The 25,383-nt window shown below is 38.7% G+C and overlaps 1 pseudogene; it reads right to left on the bottom strand.

The window, feature by feature from the left end:
- Positions 1 to 42: 42 nt before the first annotated feature.
- Positions 43 to 19,099, bottom strand: LOC128020652 (1,4-alpha-glucan-branching enzyme-like; annotated as a pseudogene).
- Between the last annotated feature and the right edge of the window lie 6,284 nt (positions 19,100 to 25,383).

Genomic DNA, 25,383 nt, shown 5'->3' on the forward strand with positions numbered 1-25,383 from the left:
TTTTTGTCACGTGATAAAAGTTCGTTGATGATGATATTTGGTCTAATTTCTTATTGACGAAAGCAACACTACATGTGAGGCATGCCACACTTGGGCAGTAATCAAAGTGCATCATAGGTGAATATCTGTGATGGTTGAGGAAACACCGCAGCACCTCTTAGACGTCTTAAGATGCCATTAAGATCAATTAGTGGACCATTAACATGTGAAAGATTGTGGAAAACTCAAGGGCTGTTTGATGTTCACAAATGAGAACTAATTGAAAAGGACAAGAGTTGGGAATGTGAGCAGAGTGTATTCAGCTTGCATATTTCATAGCCTTGGTTCACCTGGAGTAATTGAAGAGTCGACGACCCCAGAGTGAGTGGTTTCCTCTGGAGCCTCTGTGAAAGAAGCAGGAGTCTGTTCCGTCAAAGTTGTTCAGCACCTCTTCTGTGTTGCTGGGGGCGTGAATATGGACTACGTCTGGAAGAACCGTGATGCAGTATCAGCCAGATGTTTCATATCATCAGGAGTGCCGAAGTGGCTGAGGGAAAGGAGAATACAAGGTTTTGAAAATAAACTGGTGATAGGTTGATGGTTATGAGGACTTGTAAGCTATTTGAAAAAAAGTGTATGTTGCTTTAAATAAAAGGGTCAACTTAATAGCAGCTAAATATAAAATACTATTATCATAATCATGCTATGACATTTACCTTTAATTGCAAATCTCATAAATAAAATAACTGGAAAGGATATATCCTTCGGCAATAGGATTGGGAAACAAGAACCAGTTCTTATATTAATAATTGTAATAATGATAATAATAAACAGGACACAAAAATGCTATGTGATGAACTACAGCCAATCAGAGAGCAAGGCATGGGTTGAGGTCAGCGGAAGACTAACAGCAGCAGCATCATAGTTTAAGAAAAGTTTGGAAACCAGAAATGGAGCAAAATTGTTTAGCACAGATCATCACACAAACAACTTGCAGCACTAGTTTCTTCCCGATGTCCATTTTGAAATAAGAAACTCATGTTTCATGTCATTCCTGTTCCACCTCCGGCATGTGTTTGCATGAGAAAACGTGGTCTGGGGACCGTGTAGAGACGTTGGGTGAAAGAGCTGTTGTCAGCCCGTCTAGTGTGTGACCCTCTGTAGCGGATCATTTACATAGTGTCGCGTAGTGTGAACACCACAACGACTTCAAGACAGACAGCAAGTCATGTAGTGTGAAAACTAAAAGCACAGCAATCTGCCAATATTTTAAGTTGTATAGTGTGAACTGGGCTTAAGGTAGAGCTATGGTATCGGAGTCCCATCCAAACGCCTGCAGACCCAACCGCAAGCTCAAATCATGATGCCACACCCCGTATTTATAGGATCAAATAAATAAATAACTAACTAAAAGCAAAACTTATTAGAAAAACAAACACTTGAACATACAGTACATCAGTGTGAACTACCTAAAACGAAGGAAACCATCTCTGGGAAAATTTTATTTTAAAGTGTAATTTGATTATTTATTTTGGCCCATGTCCCACTCGTTTACATGGAGAGTGCGGGGTTTATTTAAAAAAAGCGAGTGGATTGTGATCCAAAGGTTAAAAAACAAACAAACAAACAAACAAACACAGAAACAAATGTTCCCAAACTCCGAGCATGCCCAGCAGTATATCTACTCTACAGGGATAAAAGATATCTGGACAAAGAACATCTAAAGTGAAAGAGAGCAAATGACATTCCAAGTCAGCTCCCTTGCCCGCTCCTTCCACCCGGCAGAAAGAGGAATAGGTCTTAAATGTGCATGAGTGATCAATCATGAGTGAAATTACTCTGTATACATTGCACTTTATCTGGACTGGTCCACCAGTTCTGGCTGCCTTAGCCAGCCAAAACCAAATAAAGATTCCCAATGACTCTGTCATATATTATTAGGTTGAGGGAGTTGCTCACTCCCCACATTCAAAGATGACATTTTCTTATATGAGAGTTTATTTATTTTAGAGAACCAATTCAGTTTTTTACTATTGTTATTTATTGGGGCTTTCTTATATTTGGGGATTAGTGGCAAATGTGTTTACAGTAAGATTACTGTCCTTGACAGAGGACCTCATCCTGATTTAAAGACTGGAATTACTGATTCATGGGCTGAGAGACAACCCCACCAAACCCTGAGCTCTAAAGGAAAATGAAAAGCATTTAGATACTGCCACATGCTCAGTCTACCAGGCCTTGTAGACACAACGCTAATAAATAAAATATGCCCAGGACACAGCTAATGTGTTTTGGTGAAGGAGAAGTGCATATTCTTACCACATCCGGAACAAATAGATCTGAAGTCCCGAGTTGAATATAATTTCCTTCGGGATGAAAGTGTTAACCTTCCATCTTAAAAATACAATACACAACTTTGGCAAATGTAAGGCTGTTAGTGGTCCAACAGCTTCAAGACGGAAATACAAACATGGTATATGTAGTGTGCAGCAGCGGTTTATATTCTATTCTATTTTGCATATTTTTGACCATGTGAGGATAATGGCATGAAGTGACAGATGAATTTACACTTAATATTGAGTTTGATTAGACACACAAATGACAAAAGATATGGGTAGTTTCTCCTCCTTTTGAAGAGTTACACTTATTTATGTTATTATCCATTGCATTGTTCAGAACTGACCAATCACCCATGTTTGGGTTGCCACCCACCAATTAAAGGGGTCATATGATGTGATTAAAATTTTTCCTTTCTCTTTGGAGTGCAACAAGCTCTTGGTGCATGAAGAAGATCTGTAAAGTTGCAAAGACTAAAGTCTCAAATCCAAAGAGATATTCTTTATCAAAGTTAAGACTCTGCCAAGCCCCCTAAAATGTTTTATTCAAACACGCCCTCCACATGTCTATGTCACTATGTGGAAATATTTGCGTAATGCCGCCAAAATGTTCACGTAAAGAAAGAAGGTGTGGTTTCAGTAACCGCAGTTAGTGTTGAAGCAGCCATGTCAGCCCACATAGCAAACTCTCCTAGGTTCACAAAATGGTCGTCCATAAAATGTGTTGCTGTTCTGTTGTAACTTGAGTAATTCTAAAGATTCCTAAAGTCGTGGCCTAGTGGTTAGAGAGTTTGAAAGCAAAAGCACTTTATTTTGCCTTCCAAAAGTAGATGCATTTAGGAATCTTTAAGATTACTGTAACACTATAAAAACGTCCTAATCACGGGAAGAAGGAGGCAGGAACCGGCGAACATTCAAATCAAAGTTTTAATACAAAATGAGCACAAAACAGCATGACAGTCACTCGTGGACAACTGTCGCGCACAAACAAAACCAAAACACTAAATAAAGCCCAGGCCTGGTCCTCTCTTGTCCTTCACTGTTGTCGCTCCTCTTTTGTACCTTTCCGATCTCCTCCGTGGCACTCGAGACCAGTGAGTGGAGCAGGTGTCGCTGATTTCCAAATCAATCCACCGGCCTCACTCTGTTCCCACGGCTCTCGGCCCCATCCCACTCGTCACATACCCCCATCGCTCCTCCCTCCAGGGGGGCTCGCTCACGGTGGCTGCAGGAACCTGGGGGTTAGGACAGACAGATGAGGTGAGAGAAAAGGAGATGGAAGGACGGGAAGGAGAGGGGAGAGAGGAGGAAAAAAATAGTTCCGGTTCCCAGACATACTGCTGCTCGGCCCTAAACCATCTTAGTGAACTCTTCTGCGGTGCCTGGCGGCGCCACTGGTTGGCCCTCGGTGGACGGCACGACACTTCTCCGCCGTCCCATGGACGGCGACGGCTCCTCCGTATTCGGGCAGCCGGCAGGAGTCCCCCGTTCCCTGCTCCTCCCCATTCGACAAATGGCATCAGGCTCCGGCCCCCTGGCGAACGGAGCCGACTCCTCCGCTCCCTCACGGATGACAGCCGCCTATCCACATCACGGGCGGCCGACAGCGAGTTTGTCCCTCCCTGGCAACTCACTACAGCCCAGCGCCTCGAGCATCCACGGCAGCAGACTCCCTCGCCCTGCTCGATGGCACCGCAGGTTCACCCCAGCGGCAAGGGATTTTCGGCAGCGCGTCCCTCCTTACTCCCAGGTTTCGACACCAGTGTAACTCAATAAAAACTTCCTAATCACAGGAAGAAGGAGGCGGGAACCGGCGAACATTCAAATCAAAGTTTTAATAACAAAATAAAAACAAAACAGCGTGGCAGCCCCTCAAAACACAAAATGAAGCCCAGGCCCTGGTCTTCTCTCGTCCTTCACTGTTGTTGCTCTTCACGGTCTCCTCCATGGGACTCGAGACCGGTGAGTGGAGCAGGTGTCGCTTATTTCCAAACCACTCCACCGGCCTCATTCCGTTCCCACAGCTCTCGGCCCCGCCCCACTGATCACAATTACTTATAACAGAACAGTAATGGATTTTATGGATGACATTTTGTGAACTTAGGAGAGGAGGTAATTCTGACTTTGCTATGACAACCTGGCACTTCTAAATCAGATACTCTAAGTTTGTTTTGTTATTAGTTTAAGTATTTGCTACTGAATGTTCAAATGCTAAGTTTTGCACAATGTGCATGTGTGTATATGCGCTCACTGTGTGAGAGAGAGACAGGGTCACACAGTGGAGTTAGCTGTTTTAACTGTCCGTAGCTTGTGTACTGCAAACATATACAAGCTTCATAACCATGTCTGACATGCGAATCTGCTCCCCTTTTGGCCTTGAACTGATGGTAAAACTAAGGACATTATTAACTGTATTTATATTTATTTTTTAAGATGAAGCTCGGGATTATAGAAAGGGGGCGTTACATTTCCGATGAGTGCTTACGGTGTTCGGCAAGTCATAATGCACTGGGTCAGTTGGCCAATCAGAGCAGACTGCGCTTATTGGAAGGAGGTACTTTGTAGAAAACGACGTGTTTGCGAGAGGTGGGGCATATGTGACCTACAATAATGCACAGTATTTGAAAAATAATGTTTTTTGAACATTAAAGCATGTCAACATATTCTGTTACACCAAATACACAAAATAACGATCTTTAAAAAAAGCATCACAAGACCCCTGTTATACATTGCTACAATCACTGTGCATTTTATTTGACACAGATTTGGTTTGGAGGGCTTTACTCAAGACTAAAACAGCTGTATAGCACCCCAACACAAAGACATTTTGCTGATGAGGTATTTGAACCTACAACCTTTATGTTACTAGTCCAATTTTTGAATCCACACATGAATGCATCATTTGATTGCCAGAAACATGATGCATTAACTATATTTCAAATCTACTTAAGGATATACATTTAAACCTCTTATGGGATCGATTTCCAGAGTATGCATGAACTGATAAAACGTATTAATTGAAATCATCAAGTCGATTTGGATAAAAGCATTTGCCAAATGCATACATGTACCTGGAAATTGCAGAGAAATTAGACCTGATAGTCTAAGCTTGCATAGTAGGCATGTTCCATGATTGCCAAGAGCTGGTTGTATCCTGTAGGTGCCCTGAGACAAAAATATTAGGTGAAAAGACTTTTAACAAAACAAGATCTTCAAAGTGGAACACATTTAAAATGTAATCTTTGTATAAGTTGTTATCTTAACAACATGGATTAATTTCAAGTCCTGCATACACACTGGAAAATGTTAATTAATTGATACAAATAAAAACAAGTGAAACCACAGCATGGGATTAAATGACAACTGTAGCAAGATCTGAATCTTCAATAGAAAAAAGACAGCTTGATATATTACAATTTAGATTATATTATGTATGAAAACATTATGTGAACAGTTTTAACACTTTCTGTGAATACTCAGCCTGTGATAAAATTCTATATTAAGATATAATTAAAAAAAGAACTTCAAATAAGTTTTGAAACTCCAGTTTCAGGTGGTTTAGGAGTTCTCCTTCAGGATCTGTTCCCTTCCCCAGCTATCCATACCCTTGGGCTTTAGTAAACATCCTTTAATTATAAACAAATGGATCTACCCTGTAAGTAAGAAAATTTTGATAAATTGACAATTTCTACTGGTATTTTTATGGGTACTTAAAATTAATGTTCATTTAACAGAACTAATAGGGTGTTTTTCTATCTGATTTGTGTCATTCTTTATAACTGTGTTACAATTAGTCTCAGAGAGAAAACGGAGGTGAGTAATGACTAAAAAGCTTTTTTTCTCCATTTCAGTTCACTCAATCTTGTTCCATGGTGTCCCCAACAAAGGCTATTCTTTTGACATTTTTTTCAAAGTAGGACGGTTTTACAAAAACAACACCGCAAGGGCAATTCCAGGATTTAATAACATCAGATCAAACTGCTGTGTGTCCAGGCAAATCTAAACGTATTACCCTTCCTTTAACAAGTTTGACTAAAGCATTTGTCATAGCTGAGATTCAAGTAAATACATTTAAATCCTACACAGGTGCTTTGAGCATTGTCTGTGATCTTCCAACTGAACATTTCCACAAGGTTTGATGCTTGAGAATGGCACCAAAATATGATACAATATTGAATATTAATATTTCATATTTTATGATGTGTGCTCCTCATATTGAAGGAAAAGGTACTGGTAGTGTCATAAAACATTTTACAAACACCTTGGGAAGCAAGTCAGCATATCAGAATGATTTTAGAGGGATCATGGGACACTGAAAACTGGAAAATGGTTTTTAAAACACATTAAAATAAAAATGTCTGCTTAAAAAATACATTAAAATACAAAATGTTATTTTGGATAGAAATGTGTTGTCAATCGTTTATCTTGCAGTGATCGTGACTGTACCAGAGTCATCTGAGAGAGTAACCATTGTTTGTTTTTTCACAGCATGGTACTAAATAAGATAGACTTGCCTCCTCTGCTTCTGCGATACTTGCATTTAACTCCTTTTGTTTGCCAGTCACTTTTTCATGTGGATTTTGATTAAATCATAGTACAAAGGATGCTTTTGTGTCCCGCTCATCTGACTCAGTTCTTCCTCTGCTGAAAAAACAACAACGAAACAATCTGTTTTCAATAGATTTACTTCAGACATGTCAAGTAACAATTTATCATGCAGTAGACAATGCAAAATCCCAATAACTCAAGGGCAAGCCATATGTAACATAATAAAATGAAGACCTTGTTTTCCAAATATGAATTTTTATTTCATGACATTTTGATATTCAATGCCATTTTCAGGCATAGACTTCAGAGGACTTTGAGTACCGTGTTGTGCATGTGAAATTTAACTTTTTATATTAGAAGTCCATTTCAACATGTATTCCTGTGCAAGAAGAAATTACTTAAAAATAATTCCCTGAATTTATACTTTTTTTTTTCAGGGAAAAATAAGACATGAAAGGATTTATGGGCAAAATAAGGGCACCACCATTTCTAAAACTAGTGCCAAAAAGCTCTTACATTAGGAGACAAAGTGCAGCTTTGCTTTTGTTGCTTTCTGGAGGGTTGAGGAGCACATTAATTGAGGCACAGAACCCCGGGGAGAGTGCCGATCATAAGAGAGAGCATTCATAGGAGCCACAATGACTCACTATTTTAAAACCCATTATAGTAGTGAAAAATAATTTTACGCAAACTAACTCACTGCTTACAAACAGATTTGCTCCATGCAAAGGTTAACACTTCAGCCCTCGAGAAAACAAACAACAGAAGGTTATGTTTTATGGATCAGACCAATGCAATGAACACTAATGTTTAAGGTACCTTCTGTAATCCCCACAGCTCAAAACACCTCATTTGGAACCTTCTGACAGTAATTGTAGGCTGGATTCCTCTCAGGCTTCCTTGTCAAAAGCTCTGTAAGAGAACAATCATGGCAAACAGCTCTCTATGCAGTTATGGAATCACTCGAGGTGGCAGCTGTTCTCACATCTGCTAACTAAACTTAACAGTCGGCTTGCAACAGTTAGCATGATATTCCATGTGGACCTGCTTGGTGTTTGCCTCTTTTCCTTCATTTGTGCCACTATATACTGTATGCGTGATCTTTTTAGGTTGCATCTTCAGCTGTTTTCTTAGAACTATGCACTGTAGGTTCTTAGTGGATGCAAGGAAGGCTTAATTTCTCTAAAAACATGATGACAACATAATTGACAAAACAGGAGATCAAATAGTGTGTAAATTACTCATGGGTCAATGTCATAAGAGTGTCCACGATTTAAAAATAAATAAATGAATAAATAAAACTGGCTCGATTTGAAACAATGAAACAATGTTGGACCAATGACAGCTCACTCAGGGCAGGTCTAAGGTCAGAAGCCAGTCCAGTCGGTGTTGAAATGCTACTGTCAATCAAACTTTTGTGGGAGGGGCCTGTCCATGTGACATCACAAAAACAGTCATCTGAGATCGGCTCGATTTGAGAAAGGGGTAAAGATTTTAGTAGATTAAAAAAAAAAACCCTGGGTGGATTTTTATAATTATAGGGCGGTTGTGTACACACACTGCCAACACTTTCAGTTCAAACAACTTTTAAAAGTGCATGCAGCATCTGATGATCTCTTTAACGATTATAGAGGATCTTTAAAGAGGAGTGGATCAAAACCCCTACAAAAAACAAAACCAAAAAAAAAACATCATAACTTTGTGTTTGCCAACAAGGGTTTTTGCACCAAGTGGCAATTCCTGTTTTGCCTGGTGATCAAATACTTATTTCTCTCACTGAAATGCAAACCAATTTCTAATTAGGGCTGCACTATTAATCGCATGCGATTGTCATGCGTGTCTTGTCAGTAAAGCTGGTTCTGTGATTACTAGCAAATGTCCATAACGAGCTGTCAGCACTTACTACTCATAGCCATAGTTAACTGACAAGCTATGCAATATCCCGTCATAATAGTAGATGAATCACATTCGTCTATGAACGCAATATTCACCGAACTATGGCTTTTTGTAGTAAATGGCGCTCCATTTGAAAGCAGGTGATGGACGTTTACTGCTAATCACAGAATCGGCTTTACTTATGAGACACGCATGCGATTAATCATTTGGTTGGTATTCTGTCTCTTTACTTTAAAATAAACCTACCATAAAAATAGCAGACACTTCTAATTATTATTATTATTATTATTATTATTATTATTATTATGTTTTTTTTTTAAGTGGGCAAGCGTACAAAATCAGCAGGGGATGAAATCAATATTTTCTGTTTAGTTATATCCCTTTGCTGCCTACTAGTGTAGCGAAACATAAATAATAAGATAAGCCCCATGCTACTCAACACAATGAAAACATGCTTGGTTTGTCATAGTCAAGTATACTTCTTTCAAATCCAATGTAGCAAAATCACCTTGCTCATATGGATTCTTTGTTCAACAGTAAGTTTTTGTCTTAAACCCTAAAGATTTCTTCTGGCCCCGGAGCTCAGGGTTAGCGATTGACCCTCAGAGAGTGGTGTGTTCCACTTTGCTAAGTTTGTATCATTTTGACATGTGTGTTTTGGCATTGTTTCTGTAGATTTCATCACTCGCCAACATCCTTAATGTGAGGAAGCACATCTCTGGTGAAGTTTTTGTAAGAGGGAATCTTTTCCTCAGGCGAACTGATGCCCACATGGGTTTCATAGATATGAAGACCGCTGGGCCGTGGGGGTATGGGGTGCTGGTACTGGAGGTGAGAAAGAAGAATAGTTATAGAGAGAGAGAAAGGACCCAGATATCAATCCACTATTCTTCAGTGAGCTTTGATGAGAGATTTTGCTAGAAGGTTCTTCTGAGCATCTGGGTTACCTCAAAGATCCTGATGCAACACAACACAAATATTTGACTTGATTGACTTGCTTACAACAGTACAATAGAGACTGAGTTCTCAGTCTGAGCCTAGAGCTTTGTGCCCGAAATGTAGAAAATGCAACATAGAACAAACTTATAATATAATATAATATAATATAATATAATATAATATAATATAATATAATATAATATAATATAATATAATATAATATAATGATGAATCTTTTATTAATTGATTTATGTGATTAATCTGATTAATAACCATATTATTGATTTAATTTGAGAAAAAAATAAGACATTTTATTTTAAAAGAAAATGGTAGTTCTTAATACAAGATAGTTTTCATATAATATTGGTTTTAGTGTGGCAATCTTTTCAGTTTTATTGGCAGACATAAAATAGGCAATTACATGTATAGGCACACAGAACTGAAATGCAAAAAAAGAAAGCTAATTCAATTGTGGCTCACTTAAAAGGATGCCATTTCCTGAAAGCAAAAAGCAATATCTACTGCCTTTAATCATCCAGCAACCTCTTTAACTGCCAGATGACATCGTATGACTAATTCATCTCCTGTAAAAAACAAGCAAGAAACAAAACTAGATTATGAATAGATATCAAAGGAAAGAATGTCTCATTGTCATTGTTGAAGAACCACCCATATCAAACCCGTTTGCAAATGGTTCTTCAGCAAAACGAAGACATCAAGAAGAAGAAAGCATTTGGGGAATTTCCTCTGATTAAATTGGCTGTATAATGTGATGGGCTACTTAAGAGGAGGTGGTTTCGAGTGTCATTACTAACACGGAAGAGGGGTTGCCATAAGAGCCGGCTGCTTCAGAGATGCTAATGGCTACCAATGATAAATGGTTGAGAGCCACAGTAAGGCCACATGCTCGCCTGAACAACATTGTGGTCCTGTAAACATTCCCTCCCGCTTTGACTTTTACTGTAAGCCTACACTACCTCCACCTCAAAAACAAATAGCGATTTTTGAAGGAGATTAATGAAAACCAGGTATTTCCACAACCTTTTGGCCTTATGGACATTTAGAAAAAATAAATAAATAAATAAAAAGTAGCAATTATAAATCTTTAATCTTATAAGAAAAGTTCAAGAAAGAGGATTTGTGTGTGTGTGGTGAAACTGAAATATCTTGATTCTTAGAAGCAGCTACCAGTCGATGATGACTGGAGTGATGTACGATTCTCCACTGACACTCTGCAGGGCAAAACCTGACTGTAATACGTTAAACCACGCTAAAGTCCATAACTCAAACCCTCCTCCCTGACAGCTCAAAAAGCATCTACCTAAACCAGTGACACTGTAAACCTGTGCTTGTAAAAAGTGCTTGTGATATATATATATATATATATATATATATATATATATATATATATATATATTTTTTTTTTTTTTTATTTATTTATTTATTTTTTTTTTCATGTGTCTTTGTGTGTTTATTTTTGGCAAATTGTGTGAAAACCACTGGGGTTCAATTTGACTCCAAACACATGCATGGCCCTAAATGAGAACAATTCCTCATCACAAAAGAATAAAAAAAGAAATAAACACTTTAACCAGTGTTTCAAGTAGTTTGAATATTGAATGAGAGTCACCGAAGAATAATGGCTACTAAAATACTGATATTCATGCAAACATTTCACTGTTCTTAGTGTATTTTTGATCAAACAAACACAGTCCTGGTGAAGAGAAGATACTTTTTTTTTTTTTTTTTAATGTGTGAACGCTGCATATTATGCAAAATACATTTTCCAGGCATTTCCGTTGGGGTTCCTGTGTGCTGCTGGTTGATGCCATGAATTAAAAGTACAATGTATTAATAAGGAAACATTGAGAGCTTTTCATCTAGATTCTAAAAATAGCTCTTTGTCATAACCATGTTACATTTGATGAATATTATGACAAAATGAAGATTTCCTTCCAATTCTCTCTTCCAAGCTCACCTCTCTTCATAAGCCTGCCTGATTTAGTAAAAACTCAAACACAAACACCAGGTGGACAGGTGTTTGGTGATGAGAGCTGACAGAGGCGAGGAGAAGAGCAGAAGAAAACAAAGTACTTTAAGAAGGTCCATCATTGCTTCAATCTCTCGGGGGGCAGCTTGGAGATTGTCACAGATCGATAGTTGCTCTGGAGAGACATTAGGGCGGGACGAAACATCTTTAAAACGCTCAGCTCGGCTTTGCTCAGACTATTACCAAGCTAAGAACATACCATCGCTTTACTGACAGCAGAAATAACACTGTGACTTTGAGAAAGAATGACAGAGAGAGAGATGACTTAAGAGTGTGACTGTGAAAAGCAAGAGGAATAGAGTTCACCAGTAGAGTTCTGGAAGAAAAAAAGTCATTAATTTCATGTAAGGTAAATAGACTTTTAATACATTCTCAGTAAAAAAAAAAGAAAAGCTTTTCAGAAGGTACACCTTTGTACATTATTTGGTTGCACTTTATTTTACAGTATGTGTACTAACATGTACTTATAGTGTACTTACAGTGTATTTATCTAAGAAAGTTCTGGTAATACAAGGTAACTACGGGGGGTAGGGTTAGGTTTAGGGGTAGGTTCAGGGTTAGTACCTAGTTATTACATAGTTATTGTAATTACTGTAATAAGTACATAGTATGTACATGAGGAACAGGACTGTAAAATAAAGTGCTACCCATTATTTACCCCCATTAGTACCTTAAATGTACATATCAGTGCCTAAAGTACACAATTAAGTACCTAAATGGTACACATGACTATTTTCTGAGTGTAGGGATGCAACATTAAAATGTTAATCTTAATGAAAAATATCAAAATACGGGAAATTAACATGCACAACTGCATTCCTAATTTTTAGCTTATTCAGCAACTTATATATATTAGGGGTGACCCCGAATAGTCGAAGATTCAATGCTTCGACAAGAGGTGCCTGATTTGATACCAATCTCACAGTCGAATATTAGAGGTGTTATGATCATGCCATTGTGGCTATGGGTGTGCTCAAATGTCTGATTTCACATAGAACTACTGGTTTCCTCCCAATAAGTTAACATACAGCCTTTTAAAATAATGCTGTAAATAAGAATCTTAAAAAAAAAAAAAAGAAATACATTTCACCCTTAAGATCCTCGGGTGGTTTCATCCCCGAGTATAAAATAAGTTTCATCCAACCACCCCTATAGATTTAAGTTTCACTTTCCATATTCCGTGACTAGCATCTTGTATCAGGAAGACAAGCTAAACCAGATGAAACCAGCTAAGACCAGCATCCACATAAGGCTGGTGTGGCGAGTGGGGCGGGGCCGAGAGGCGTGGGAACGAGGAGTGAGGCCAGGTGTAGTGATTGGAGATGAGCTACACCTGAGCCCCACCGCTAGTATCGAGTCCCACGTAGGAGATGGAAGGATATAAAACTGGAGTGACGACCGTGAAGGACGAGAGAGGACCAGGCCTGGGATATTATTTTATGTGTTTGCTTTTAATTTATGCGCGTCAGTCGCCCGTGAGGGGCTGACGCGCTGTTTTGTGTTTATTTTTGGATATTAAAGTGTTTTTGATTGTGCGCCGGTTCCCGCCTCCTTCTTCCCGATGAATATGGAGATTTGTTTATTACAGTGGTGCCGAAACCCGGGAGAAGGAGGGACGCGCTGCTGAAGATCCCTCGCCGCTGTGGTGAATCCGCGGTGCCCTCGAGCTGGCGAGGTATGTGCCGCCATGGACGCTCGAGGCGGTGGGCTGGAGCGAGTTGCCGGGGACGGGCGAGCTCGCTGCCGACCGCCCACGACAAGGAGGGGCGGCTGCCGTCCGTGAGGGAGCGGAGGAGTCGGCGCCGTTCGCCAGGGGGCCGGAGCCTGCCGCCTCCGTGAAGGAATCCGGAGGGGCAGGGAACGGGGGACTCCTGCCGGCTGCCCAAAACCGGAGGAGCCGTCGCCGTCCATCGGGCGGCGGAGGAGTGTCGCGCCGTCCGCCGAGGGCCGTCCAGTGCCACCGCCAGGCACCGCGGAGGAGATCACCCAGCTGGTGGAGGGCCGAGCAGCAGTGCGTCTGGGAACCGGATTTTTTTTTTTTTTTCCTCTCTCCCCTCTCTCGTCCCTGTCGCTCCTCCTTCCATCTCCTTTTCTCTCGCCTCGTCTGTCCTACCCCCAGGTTCCCGCAGGTCCCCGTGAGCGGTCTCCCCCGGAGGGAATGGGGGGGGGGGGGGGGAGTAGAGCGCAGTCTCGGGAGTACCCCCCGGCCTGCGAGGGGCGATGGGGGTATGTGGCGAGTGGGGCGGGGCCGAGAGGCGTGGGAACGAGGAGTGAGGCCAGGTGTAGTGATTGGAGATGAGCTACACCTGAGCCCCACCGCTAGTATCGAGTCCCACGTAGGAGATGGAAGGATATAAAACTGGAGTGACGACCGTGAAGGACGAGAGAGGACCAGGCCTGGGATATTATTTTATGTGTTTGCTTTTAATTTATGCGCGTCAGTCGCCCGTGAGGGGCTGACGCGCTGTTTTGTGTTTATTTTTGGATATTAAAGTGTTTTTGATTGTGCGCCGGTTCCCGCCTCCTTCTTCCCGATGAATATGGAGATTTGTTTATTACAGCTGGTTTATGTGTTTATTTATTTTTTGTTTTTTTTGTTTTAAGTTATACAATAAAATGGAGCTCGTTTATTCTGTAACATACAAAAAAAAAATAATAATACAAAAACTAGAGTAAATATACTGTACTTCTGTACCCAAAAGTAACAGAAAAAAACATTATCCTTGAGTTTTATAGAGAGTGAATATATTTGTATTGGCACTATATAATTACAGAAGTTGCATTTTGCAGGTACATTTCTCAGCCATATTGAATGGGCCAGACATGACCGTTTATACAGCAGATTAGCCTGAGTTTAATTTAGAGTGAATGAAGAATCTTGTCTGCATCTAGCTCAAGAGTAAAGTTCACCTAGGTACTATTCGTCTTCAAAGTGACGTCAGACCTTTAATTATATTTAATTGCAATCGAAGCATCCTCCCTCTGATCTGTCATAAAACTCTCCACCTGAGTCCAGCCTCAAGTCTTACCTAACAGTCAATAAGTAAAGGACCTGAATTGTTAATAGGGCTCCTGAGCAAACATCTGGAAATTTCTGTGTTGACGGAGAGATATGGAGTATTTAAATTGCTGAGGTTTTTCCCATACATAGATGCTATATCTCTTCCAACACTTTCAGCGAGAAGAAACCCCTAGAAAACTCTCCTTTCTCCTCACTTCCTTCAGATTTCAGTTAACAGTGTTTTGATTTCCCCAGAGATGGCGACTCTACCCCTGAACCAGCTGTCTGGAGTCACTGAGGTATCTCTCAACAAACAGAAGCACAACAAAAAGAATGTACCCACAAAGAGAATTAAACATGGCCTTGCAGGAGAGCTTGCTTGGAGATCTCTGAGCCACCCGAGGATCTATATTGATCACCTTCGGCTGCTAGAAGTCTTTGAGCATCTAGTGATCCTAGTGTTTTTAAAATGCAATATCACTATGCAGGGTACTGAAATATTCATGTCTGAATAAATGAGGTTTGGGAGTGTTGGTCCTGGCATAAAAAACAAAACAAAAAAACACCTGAGTTGATTTAAACTAATGCTTACCTCAGGTTTCAAATTCATTTGGCACCCAGCAGAAGGCCGTGTGTGGGAAATCCATTAGGCAACACTGATTAAGGGGACGATGAAAGGGAACACTGAGAACGCATGCATGTGTGAAATAGCACTGACAAATGCAGGCCTCTCTTTTACCAAATGCTTAGAGTTTTACACTAAATCAGGTCTACTGATTGATAGACCCATGAACTGGTTGTCACTGAGATGCTAAAATAAATTCATAAGTAACCACAGTTTTATTCCCCTAAATGAGGCTGAAAGGTTGAACAAGTATCTATTTAACTACTACATACTACTACTCATATCAATGAATATCTACTATGACTTCAGCCAAAAACAAAAAGAAAAAAAAAACTGTAAGGACACCAAATGATAATTTAAAATTGAATGTTGAATTTAGAAAAAATAAAAATTGTTGTGAAAGTTATAAATAATATAAATATCATAGGAGTATGTTTTACAAGAAACGTTACTTTTCACATTTTACTGAACGTTACTTACCTTTTTTGTAATAATTTATTTGTAATTATAGTTTCTTTTAAAAAATGACTACAAACTTTTGAAATAAGTAAATTACACATAAAATAGTAGTATGGCATAAATAAAAAATAAAATGGGCTACATGATTATATTAGAATTACTTTTGATTATTTTGCACCCTAAGTCAAAATGAGTTGTTCATGTCCCCTGCTCAAAACCAGCCGATTCGTTTTTATAAAGAAGGTTAGAAAAGAGACCAATGCACCCAGATTACACACCTCCAGCATGCCTAAAGGATCATTTGAAGTAGGGAAGAAAAGACATGGATCTGGTGAGAATGATAACAAATTACCAGAGTGAAAGAGAATTTTAATCTGAGACTCCAACAGGATATTCTGAAGGGCAAGAGAGAGAAAAGTGCACTCCTGGCTAAAGTTCAGCAGCCCCAGTTTCCATATTTTAAACCTGGCCGCTCACCACCCATTAAAATCCCTCCCTGCAGGCTTAAAGAAGCTGTCTATGACAGCCAATTACCTTATAGAAACCTCCACAGAGACTCAGGACTCCATCTGTCCATCTAACACCCAGGGAAAAAGACAGAATTCAGCCATTGACCGCTTATGGACATAATTGGACTTCCCTTCAGCTCCTGCTTACTTGCTCCAAAACACACTCACTCACTCACTTCTAATATTCTCTTCTCAATAATAGCTATTCAACTTCTCAACACTTTAATTTCAGCCTAAATAAATCTAAAAATTAAAAGGATGCAAAATATCAGTACACGTTAACCCACTCAGGAGAAGGGAATTTTTGGAACCAGGACTCGCAGCAGTAACATGAAAATGAATTATGTTCATGAGAGATGGAGGTGAGCTTCAATGTGTGGCCATCTGCCAAATATATTCTAATAAGGTTTTCAGTTTAAACTGTAAAATTATGGAGCAAATTATAATATCTTTATTTATTTTTTACATTTAAATAAATAATGTCTAATTTGCATTTTTAAAAAAAAAAGATTTTCACCCTGTTCACTTCTAGTGTCTTGCCTTAAATAGGAATGTCCTAATATTAAAATTCAGGTTGATAAATGCTGAATTATTTTAATATTTTTAAATTCTACAAGTGTAATTTATGCATCACAACAATATAATAACACACACACACACACACAGAGAAAGTATTACCACAATTATTATAATATTGGTTAATAAAAATGTCAACCAATACAGCTGAACAAAAAATAAAATAAAATAAAAAAATCAGATATTGATTGGAAAAATTACATGGTACTGTTACAGTACATTGTGCAATATTAACTGAGATACAAACTAGTGTAGCTGATAATGTCTCTGTTAAAATAACTGTCTTCAAAACACACCCAGGCACACATTACAAAATACTGAAAGTAAAAATATACTATAGTTGGTCTAAGCTCAGCTGAAGTAGCACTAATGTGACCCGATCAACCTTCGTTGTCCGGCAGAGTCAGGGTGCTTCAAAACCCCTAACATGGGACTGCGGCAAACTGTGCTGGACGTGACGTGACATGACATGTGGCCAAGTGTACCCCCGCCAACTCTGGCAAATGGAAACTTGTTGGGCACTCAATGTCCCCATCTGCTCCCTCTTCCCATCAACCCCAGATTAACCCTAAGAGCCAATTCAAGCAGTTTTACCCCCACAAATGCTACTCGAACCTACTTTCTGGGACAGAGAGAGCCAAGATCCCTTTCTGCTTTAGCAGGGTGGCTAACAGCTCCTAATTGGGTTAAAGAGACACACAACATTTCACTAATCCAAATGTTACCTCACAAGTTGTGAAGAAGAAAACTGCAGCACATAAAACAACAGATTTACCGTAAAGACCAGCCAATATCTCATGAGATGCACTTAATTTGTCTAAATGGATATAAATCATATCATATGATACAATTATAGTAATCAGGATTAAATATAACATGATACAGTAATGTATTTGGTACCTTGAGTTTGGTCAGGTGTTTGATGGAAGGAGATCTGCATGGCAATTCTGTACTTCTGTACTGTACATGGTTCAATGTAACTATATTGAACATAGCCAAGTGTTCCACGCAGGAGACAAACAAACTTAAGAGTCAGACATGTAGCAATTTTCCTAATTTAACACAAGACACATGGTCTAAAATGCACAGCATCAACTACCTTTTACCTAAGTATCTCAAAGAACACTTACAGCAATGTAATCGTATATTTTTAAAGAATAAACTTAACTAACCTATGTGCACATATATACTGTGAGCTCTATGATCACAATGTGTTTAACACAATTACATTTTTTAATCATACCTGAGAGCAGAGACACACAGCAGGGATAGTTCAGGTGCAGAGCTCCAGAGACCCTCAAAAACTGCATGGGGGGTTTTCTGACTACAGATTCCCCAAGTAATGCTTTGTCACTTCCCTTTTATACTCAGACCAGAAACAAAGAAATCTTCAAATCAGTTGTAAAAACATAAAAACCTTTTGGTTTGTTAGGTTCTCGTGACCCCAGTGTGTGTGTGTGTGTGTGTGTGTGTAGGTTCTCGTGACCCCAGTGTGTGTGTGTGTGTGCATGTTTTTGTGACATATCGGGACACAACTTTGAATAATGACATGGGTATGACACCGGTATTACAACGAGACGGTGACTAATGAGGACATAACCCATGTCCCCATAACCCATGTCCCCTAAATGCTTATAAATCATACGAATGAGTTTTTTTTTTTTTAGAGAAAGTATAAATGCACAAAGTTTCCTGTGAGGGTTAGGGTTAGGTGTAGGCTTTGTCTAGTGCCATGGAATATACAGTTTGTACAGTATAAAAACCATTACACCTATGGGATGTCCCCACTTTTCACAAAAACAAACGTGTGTGTGTTATCCTGAAAACAAAAGGTGATTTTGGTCCAGTTTCACCTGCTGGTTTGTGTTAACACAAAAACAATCAGTTGAGCCCGACTTTCAGATTCTTCATCACATTATTTGATGAAGCTTTTGAAGCTTCTGAAACTCGGGTTTCATGGACTGATGTTGTATGAACAGAAACCAGCAGAACAAACTTGACCAACATCATATCCTCCATGTCTTTTTGTCTTTCTCTAGATGTTCTCGCTGGCTCTGGGGTCACTGAGGATGAAGAGACCACAGCAACATCAGATCCTGATGTGAAAACAAGGGCAGATGCAGTGGTGGAGCATTCTACCCATGGCACTCCTTTCCAGGATGATGCGGTGGACTTCTCCATGCTCAGTGCACACACCAGTCTGCAGACATTTCAGATCCGAACTTTATATTTTGGTTTTCCTTTTTTTTTTTTTTTCACAAATGCCACTGTCACCTGCTCCACCACAAAATATCTGCATCTTATGAACAGAAATCAAGATTCAGAAAAGTGCTGTAATAACTCAGTTTGATTTAAAGATTAAGATTTAAAAGATGTTTTACTGATGACTGTAGTGTACTCACTGAGTTTAGAGAAAATAAAATATAAATATACTGTAACATTACTGACTTGCATCTTTACACCTTAGCAAATTAACAGTTTACTATACAGTAGCTCAATAAATATGTATTAGTGTAATTTTTGCCTACTCTTTAATGAATACTGAGCATTCAAACATATTCATTTGCTCTCCTAATGCTTTTTGCCTGCTATATAGGAGGGAAGTATGCCATTTCGGATTCAGCCAGTATATTTACATGGCCCTTAAAACCAGCTCCATTTATCAATGCATTTAACAGCTGAATAAATGCGGAGGCAGAGAGCAGTGAAAATGCAGAGCACCATACAGCAGCTGACTTTACAGACTTCCTCAGACTGTCCATTCAGTTTCTGGGAAAAAAGCCATGCAAAACTATGTGACCCCCTCTCAAAGCACAGAAAAAAGACTCTGAATTGTTGTAGATAATTTCTGTCGTTCTGCCCTGTACGCCTCTGTGTATCTCTTTTCACATTACATACTCTAATGGAGAGCAGAAAGCAAATATAAATAAATAAATTTATAAAATACCAGTGCCAGTGTAATACACCTGCAGCCCGCCGACACGGATCAAGACCGGCTCCCCCAGACCCAAATTTCTCTCTCCCTCTCTTTCAAACCTCTTATTCCCACTGTGAAATTGAAACTATATAATATGAGCCATGTCAAAACGCAATCTCACGGCAAATTGGAAGTTGGGATTTCCTATGACACCGCCTCTGGTCTCAGAGAGAGATAATTACAAAAAGGCAGAGGGATAAATAGAAAAGGGAAGGATGAGATATAGGTGGGGGGTGGTCAGGGAGAAGAGCGGCCGCTGGTCATACGGATATAAGTAGTGTCACAGAGAGAGGGGAGACAACAATTTGCTGTGTTACAGAGTTCTAGTAAACAGCTTCTTTCCCCAGAGAGAACAATGTGCCCTTTTTATCCGACATTATGGATTCACTGACTCCAAGAAAGGTGTGTACGCATCGATAGCAAACACACACACATACACACTCCATGTACTCAATGATGGAGTACATCTGAACTATGCGTGTGTTTTTTAAAGCAGTCTTTTCAGTTCAAAATGTATTTACTGAGATAAAAAAGAGACTATTTTATTACTCTTTTAGACATTTTATTTTTCTTTTTTTTCTGTAACCATAGTATTTATTGAAGGACCTTGGAGTATCAAATAAATAGCATGTTAAGGCAATTGTTTATTGTCATGGAACATATCAAAATACCATGGTATTCCCATATAATAGCACTGTACTTCCACAGGCATTTTTTTAGGGGATTGATTGTTTCATAAAGGACGTTAAAACTCTGTCTTAACCCTGAAATAAGGGAAATCAATTTTACATAATAACAGTGTTTAAGAATTAAAGCGATGTATTTACTTGGAATTGTTGAGAGTTGTGGATGTCTTTTTGTTGGATGCTGTTGCAATGGTGAATCATAATTTCGGAGCTCCATTGATCATGGGTTTTCATAGTTGTGGTGCATTTGCTGAACTCAACTCAGAGCTAACCTACTTCGATTAGTCGAGTCGATTGAACAAACTCAGTTCATCTGTTCTGAACCCGAAAACTCAGAGTTTCCCATCTCAGGGTAAGTCTACTCAGAGTTCAAATTTAAATTTCGAGTTGGTTGAACATCCTTATTAAAACGGGCCCCTGGAGCTCTTTGTTCAATTTTGCCCGTGTTTACACCAGACGCGAGCGGTGCAACACAGCTATAGACAACAGAACCCATTATAATCTATTTTTCACAAATAATCTTCTAATGGTATCTGTATGGCTCTGTTGATGGAGTAATCCTGTGTTTGATTTCTCAGTTCACAAACCCTTAAAATTTTAAAATGAAAATTTTACAGTTATGAGAAATAAAGTAATTCAGTTGCAATTAAAAATGTGATTCTGAGATAAATTTATGATCCATTTATAAATACATTTATGAGGTAAAGTCGCAGCTATGACAAAGTCACCATTGTGAGGAATATCGATGCATTTGCAAGAAATAAAGTTGCAACAGTGGGATATTAAACTGCATTCATTAGAAATAAGAAAAAATAAATAAAAAGACAAAAAATAACACTCACTACTGTAAGACAATAATTAATAAAAAAAAAATATAGAAAAGTCATAATTTTGAGATAAAAGGCCAAAGAAAATAGAGAGCAATGGTGTAAAGTATCTGAGTAAATGCAATTAATTACTGTACTTGAGTATTTTTTTTTTTTGATACTCTGTAGTTTTACTGAGTATTAAATATATTAGCAACTTTTAATGCTACTTCACTACATTTTTGAATAAGCAACGTCTGTACTTTTTACTCCACTACATTTATCATGAGTGTTGCGATTACACATTACATTTTGCATGCCACCTAGCTTTTTCTGCAACTGATTATTTCTGCTACAAAATATCACCAAGTACAGGGCACTGAAAGTACAATATCTTGTGTGTTTTCCCCTTACTCACCCAATGTTAGTCCTGTGTTCCTGTGTCTTGTGCTTTTCTCCCCATGTTCTCCCCATGACCTAGTTTCTCCCTCGTATCCTGTTCATTAGTTCCAGCTGTATTTTGTAAATCCCATAATTTAAGCCCTGTTGGTTTCCATCTCCAGTGTCCAGTATTGTTTGTCGATTGCTGTGCTTTGTGTGTGTTCCTTGGTGTTATTAAAATCTCTGTTTGTTCTGAATTCCCTCCATCTCCTTCCTCCTTCGTATCCTTGTCTCCTACACAGTAGAAACCCAAGCTTGTCAACAAGGCTATTTTACGTGAATGTGTGTTCCTTAGCAATGACTTTGACTTTTTAATTTTACTGAACATTATTTTTTTCACTATCGTCCTGTATTCTTATCCTGTTATTATTGTAATAGTTCAATAAAGAAATTAATCCCCCAAAATAACATAAATGTATTTATCCATATACTGTACTGAAAATAACGTTTTGATATATATTTGTGTGTGTGTGTGTGTTTGTGTGTGTGTGTGTGTATATCAAGAGTATAAGTATTAGAATTAAAAACTCTAAGATTTTTACCCGAGTTGTTTTGAAATTGGTATGACTTGTAACTTGTGGTGAAGTACTGTAATTTTCACTGTAAGATGCCTCCTAGGTACAATTTACACCTGATAAGAAGTCACAATTTAAAAAAACAAACCTGGAACTGTACAATATAAAGTGGAATTATTAATGAAATCAAATATGAGACTGATGATTCAACCAAATCTCACGGCAATTCGTACATTTTTCACAAGGTGGCTTATTCGTACGAATTTGTACGACCACACTCGTACAAATTCATACGATTGTTGCCAAATCGTACGTATTTTACGAGTTGCACAATTCGTATGAATTTGTACGAATGACCTACACCTAACCCCGCCCCTAAACCTAACCGTCACTGGGGTTTAGACAAATCGCATAAAATCGTGAGGTCGTACAAATTTGTACGAATAAGCCACCTCGTAAAATACGTACGAATTGGCCGTGAGATAGCGTTGGATGATTAGATAAAAAAAAAAAATCACAATTTATCATTCAAAATAAAATCTAATTTGTGAGATGTGAAGTCAGATATATATTTTCATTTGTTTTGTTTCAGTGATGGAATTCAGCTGTCATGCACAGTTCACTGCTTGACCACAACTAAATAAAATCCTATCCAAAAGGAAAATTATGTAAAATAGAACTATAAACAGTTCTCACTACACAGTCTTTTCTAAATAATAAAAAATTAAATATGTTGCTTACAAAGCCCTTTTCTGACCAAAGGACTGCCAAACTATCGATCAGGGGATGGAATAAGTCAATTACACAAGTCTAATAAGGAAGCTGCAGAGATATCAAGAAAACAGTATGAGAAGAAATGATTTAGCTAATCATTCACTCCTTATCATCAATTATCATTTTAAGATGTGCTTCAGGCTTTGAAATCAATATTTTCTTCAAGGCAGTGTATTAAGGGCAGACTTTGAGGGAGCATGCGTGCCAATATGCATCATGTCTTCCAGCTATAATCAATAATTGCTGAAACAGCATAAGTGGAGCCCCAGGAAAAAAACTTCATGATTGTGATCATTCATTGTCAACATGAAGTATAGATATATAAAACCTGGAGCTGGGAGCTTTCACAGGACACACTCCCAGGACTCTGTTTCCCCACAAAGCCTGCCAACTCCCAATTGGAAGAAGTCTGAAGCTGGCCAGAGGCAGTTTGAATGCTTTGCAAAAATACATCCGGTACATTTTTCTAGTTGCCCTTTCATTCCCTGAAGACTTCCGATTAGGTACGAGGCTGTGATACGAGCAGTTTTGTCAGACAGGAGTGAGAAGAGCACACTGGGACATGGCCTACTGGTGTTTGGACCACCGAGAGTAAAATCAAAACACTGAGTAGATTGTTAGCAATCACTGAGCCGAAAGACACTATTTTTGCAATCACAAGCATATAATACAAAAATTTCTGCTAGATTGTATGACTGATATGTAGGCTTTTTGATTTTCAGTAGGCTATATTGATGTCTTAAAGGTAAAATACACCCAAAAATGAAGACTGTGCTGGTTGCTCTTTTCCATGCGATTACCATAAATGGGGACAAAGCACCCTATAATTATAATAAAATGATATGTCTTTTGAAGTCATAAGACGACTTTGAGTTGAGTCTGAGAAAACAGAATCAGTCAAATTCATAAATTAATCATTAGGTGTTTCTGTGAATCTGATGTGATAAACAGACAAGGAGACCAACGCGATTATTCAATTAGTGATTGAGTTGAACTTTAGAAATGGATCAGTTTGATCTGTGAATTAATCATCCAGACCATTTTTGTGAACCAAGTTTAACAAACAGAACAAAATTTAAGTCTTTATTCACTGAACTTGAGAACTGAATAAGTTCAATAGAGCGAATGAGCCATCAGACTGGTTTTGTGAATCAGATGTGAAAAAAAACTGCAACTAAAAAAAAAAAAAACATTCACTGTGCAAAATATAAATGAGAACTAGACTAAGTCTGATTTATGAATGAATAATTCAGACCAGTTATGTGATTTAGAACAGATACAAACCTGACAGAGATGTGTGTGATTATGTATGTATACTGTATACTTGTTACAAGTTGGTGTGTGCTAAACGAGAGACAAAGTGCTAGAGGAGGATAGTGATCAAAATGAGGAGTTTACTGGATGACGAAGGAGAATAACAGACAATATACTATATTACATTCAGCATTAACATAGACATTCACAGATAACTTCACATTCACATACATTGACACATTTAATCACACACAGGAGGAACTGAACAGAATGGGTATTTAAACACACAGAAGGTAATGAGGGAACTGGAGACAGGTGGGGAATAATCAATTAACCAAAACGAGGAGGAAGGTGACCAAATAAGGGAACAGCAAGTTCATAAATGTAACTATACTGTATATATATTTTTTTTTATTTATTTTATTTTTTGCTGCATGTACCCAGCACACCCTGAATGGTCCAGAGACATGTGTCCTTATGTTTAATGTGTGTGTGCAGAAGCAGGGAACGTGTTTTCCGCTTTTTCTTTTATTAAAGACACTGTCACAACTTGGTGAGGTGAGAAGGTCAGAGGGAAGGACCAGACAGTAGAACAGACACTGAGCAACTTTTAAACAGGAACTTTAAGATCTCTTCCTGACAGCATGACAAGTAACACACAAAGTGGTCCCTTTCCTATTGGCCGACTCTACACAGGGACTGCAGGCTGACTCCACTGACAGAATATGTGATCCGTGAGCTCAGAACAGGTATCAGATGTTCCCACTCCCCCGTTTGACAGCTAAGAGCTTCACTCTGAGATACGAGGACAGCAATGGGTCAAAGCAGATGGCTTAGAGGAAAGAAGAAAAGAATAAAAATAAAAAAACAACAACTTCAACTTAAAAGTTTCCAACAACTACTCTCTCAGAGGAAAAAACTGAGCTCTGAGGCAAAGCGTGAAAGATTCGTTGAGATGCTTCGATTGTGAAGAACAGAGGCACAAGAGCAAGGTGAATGAAACACAAACAGT

This window comes from Carassius gibelio, chromosome A10 (genome assembly GCF_023724105.1).
Source record: "Carassius gibelio isolate Cgi1373 ecotype wild population from Czech Republic chromosome A10, carGib1.2-hapl.c, whole genome shotgun sequence".
NCBI lineage: Eukaryota > Metazoa > Chordata > Actinopteri > Cypriniformes > Cyprinidae > Carassius > Carassius gibelio.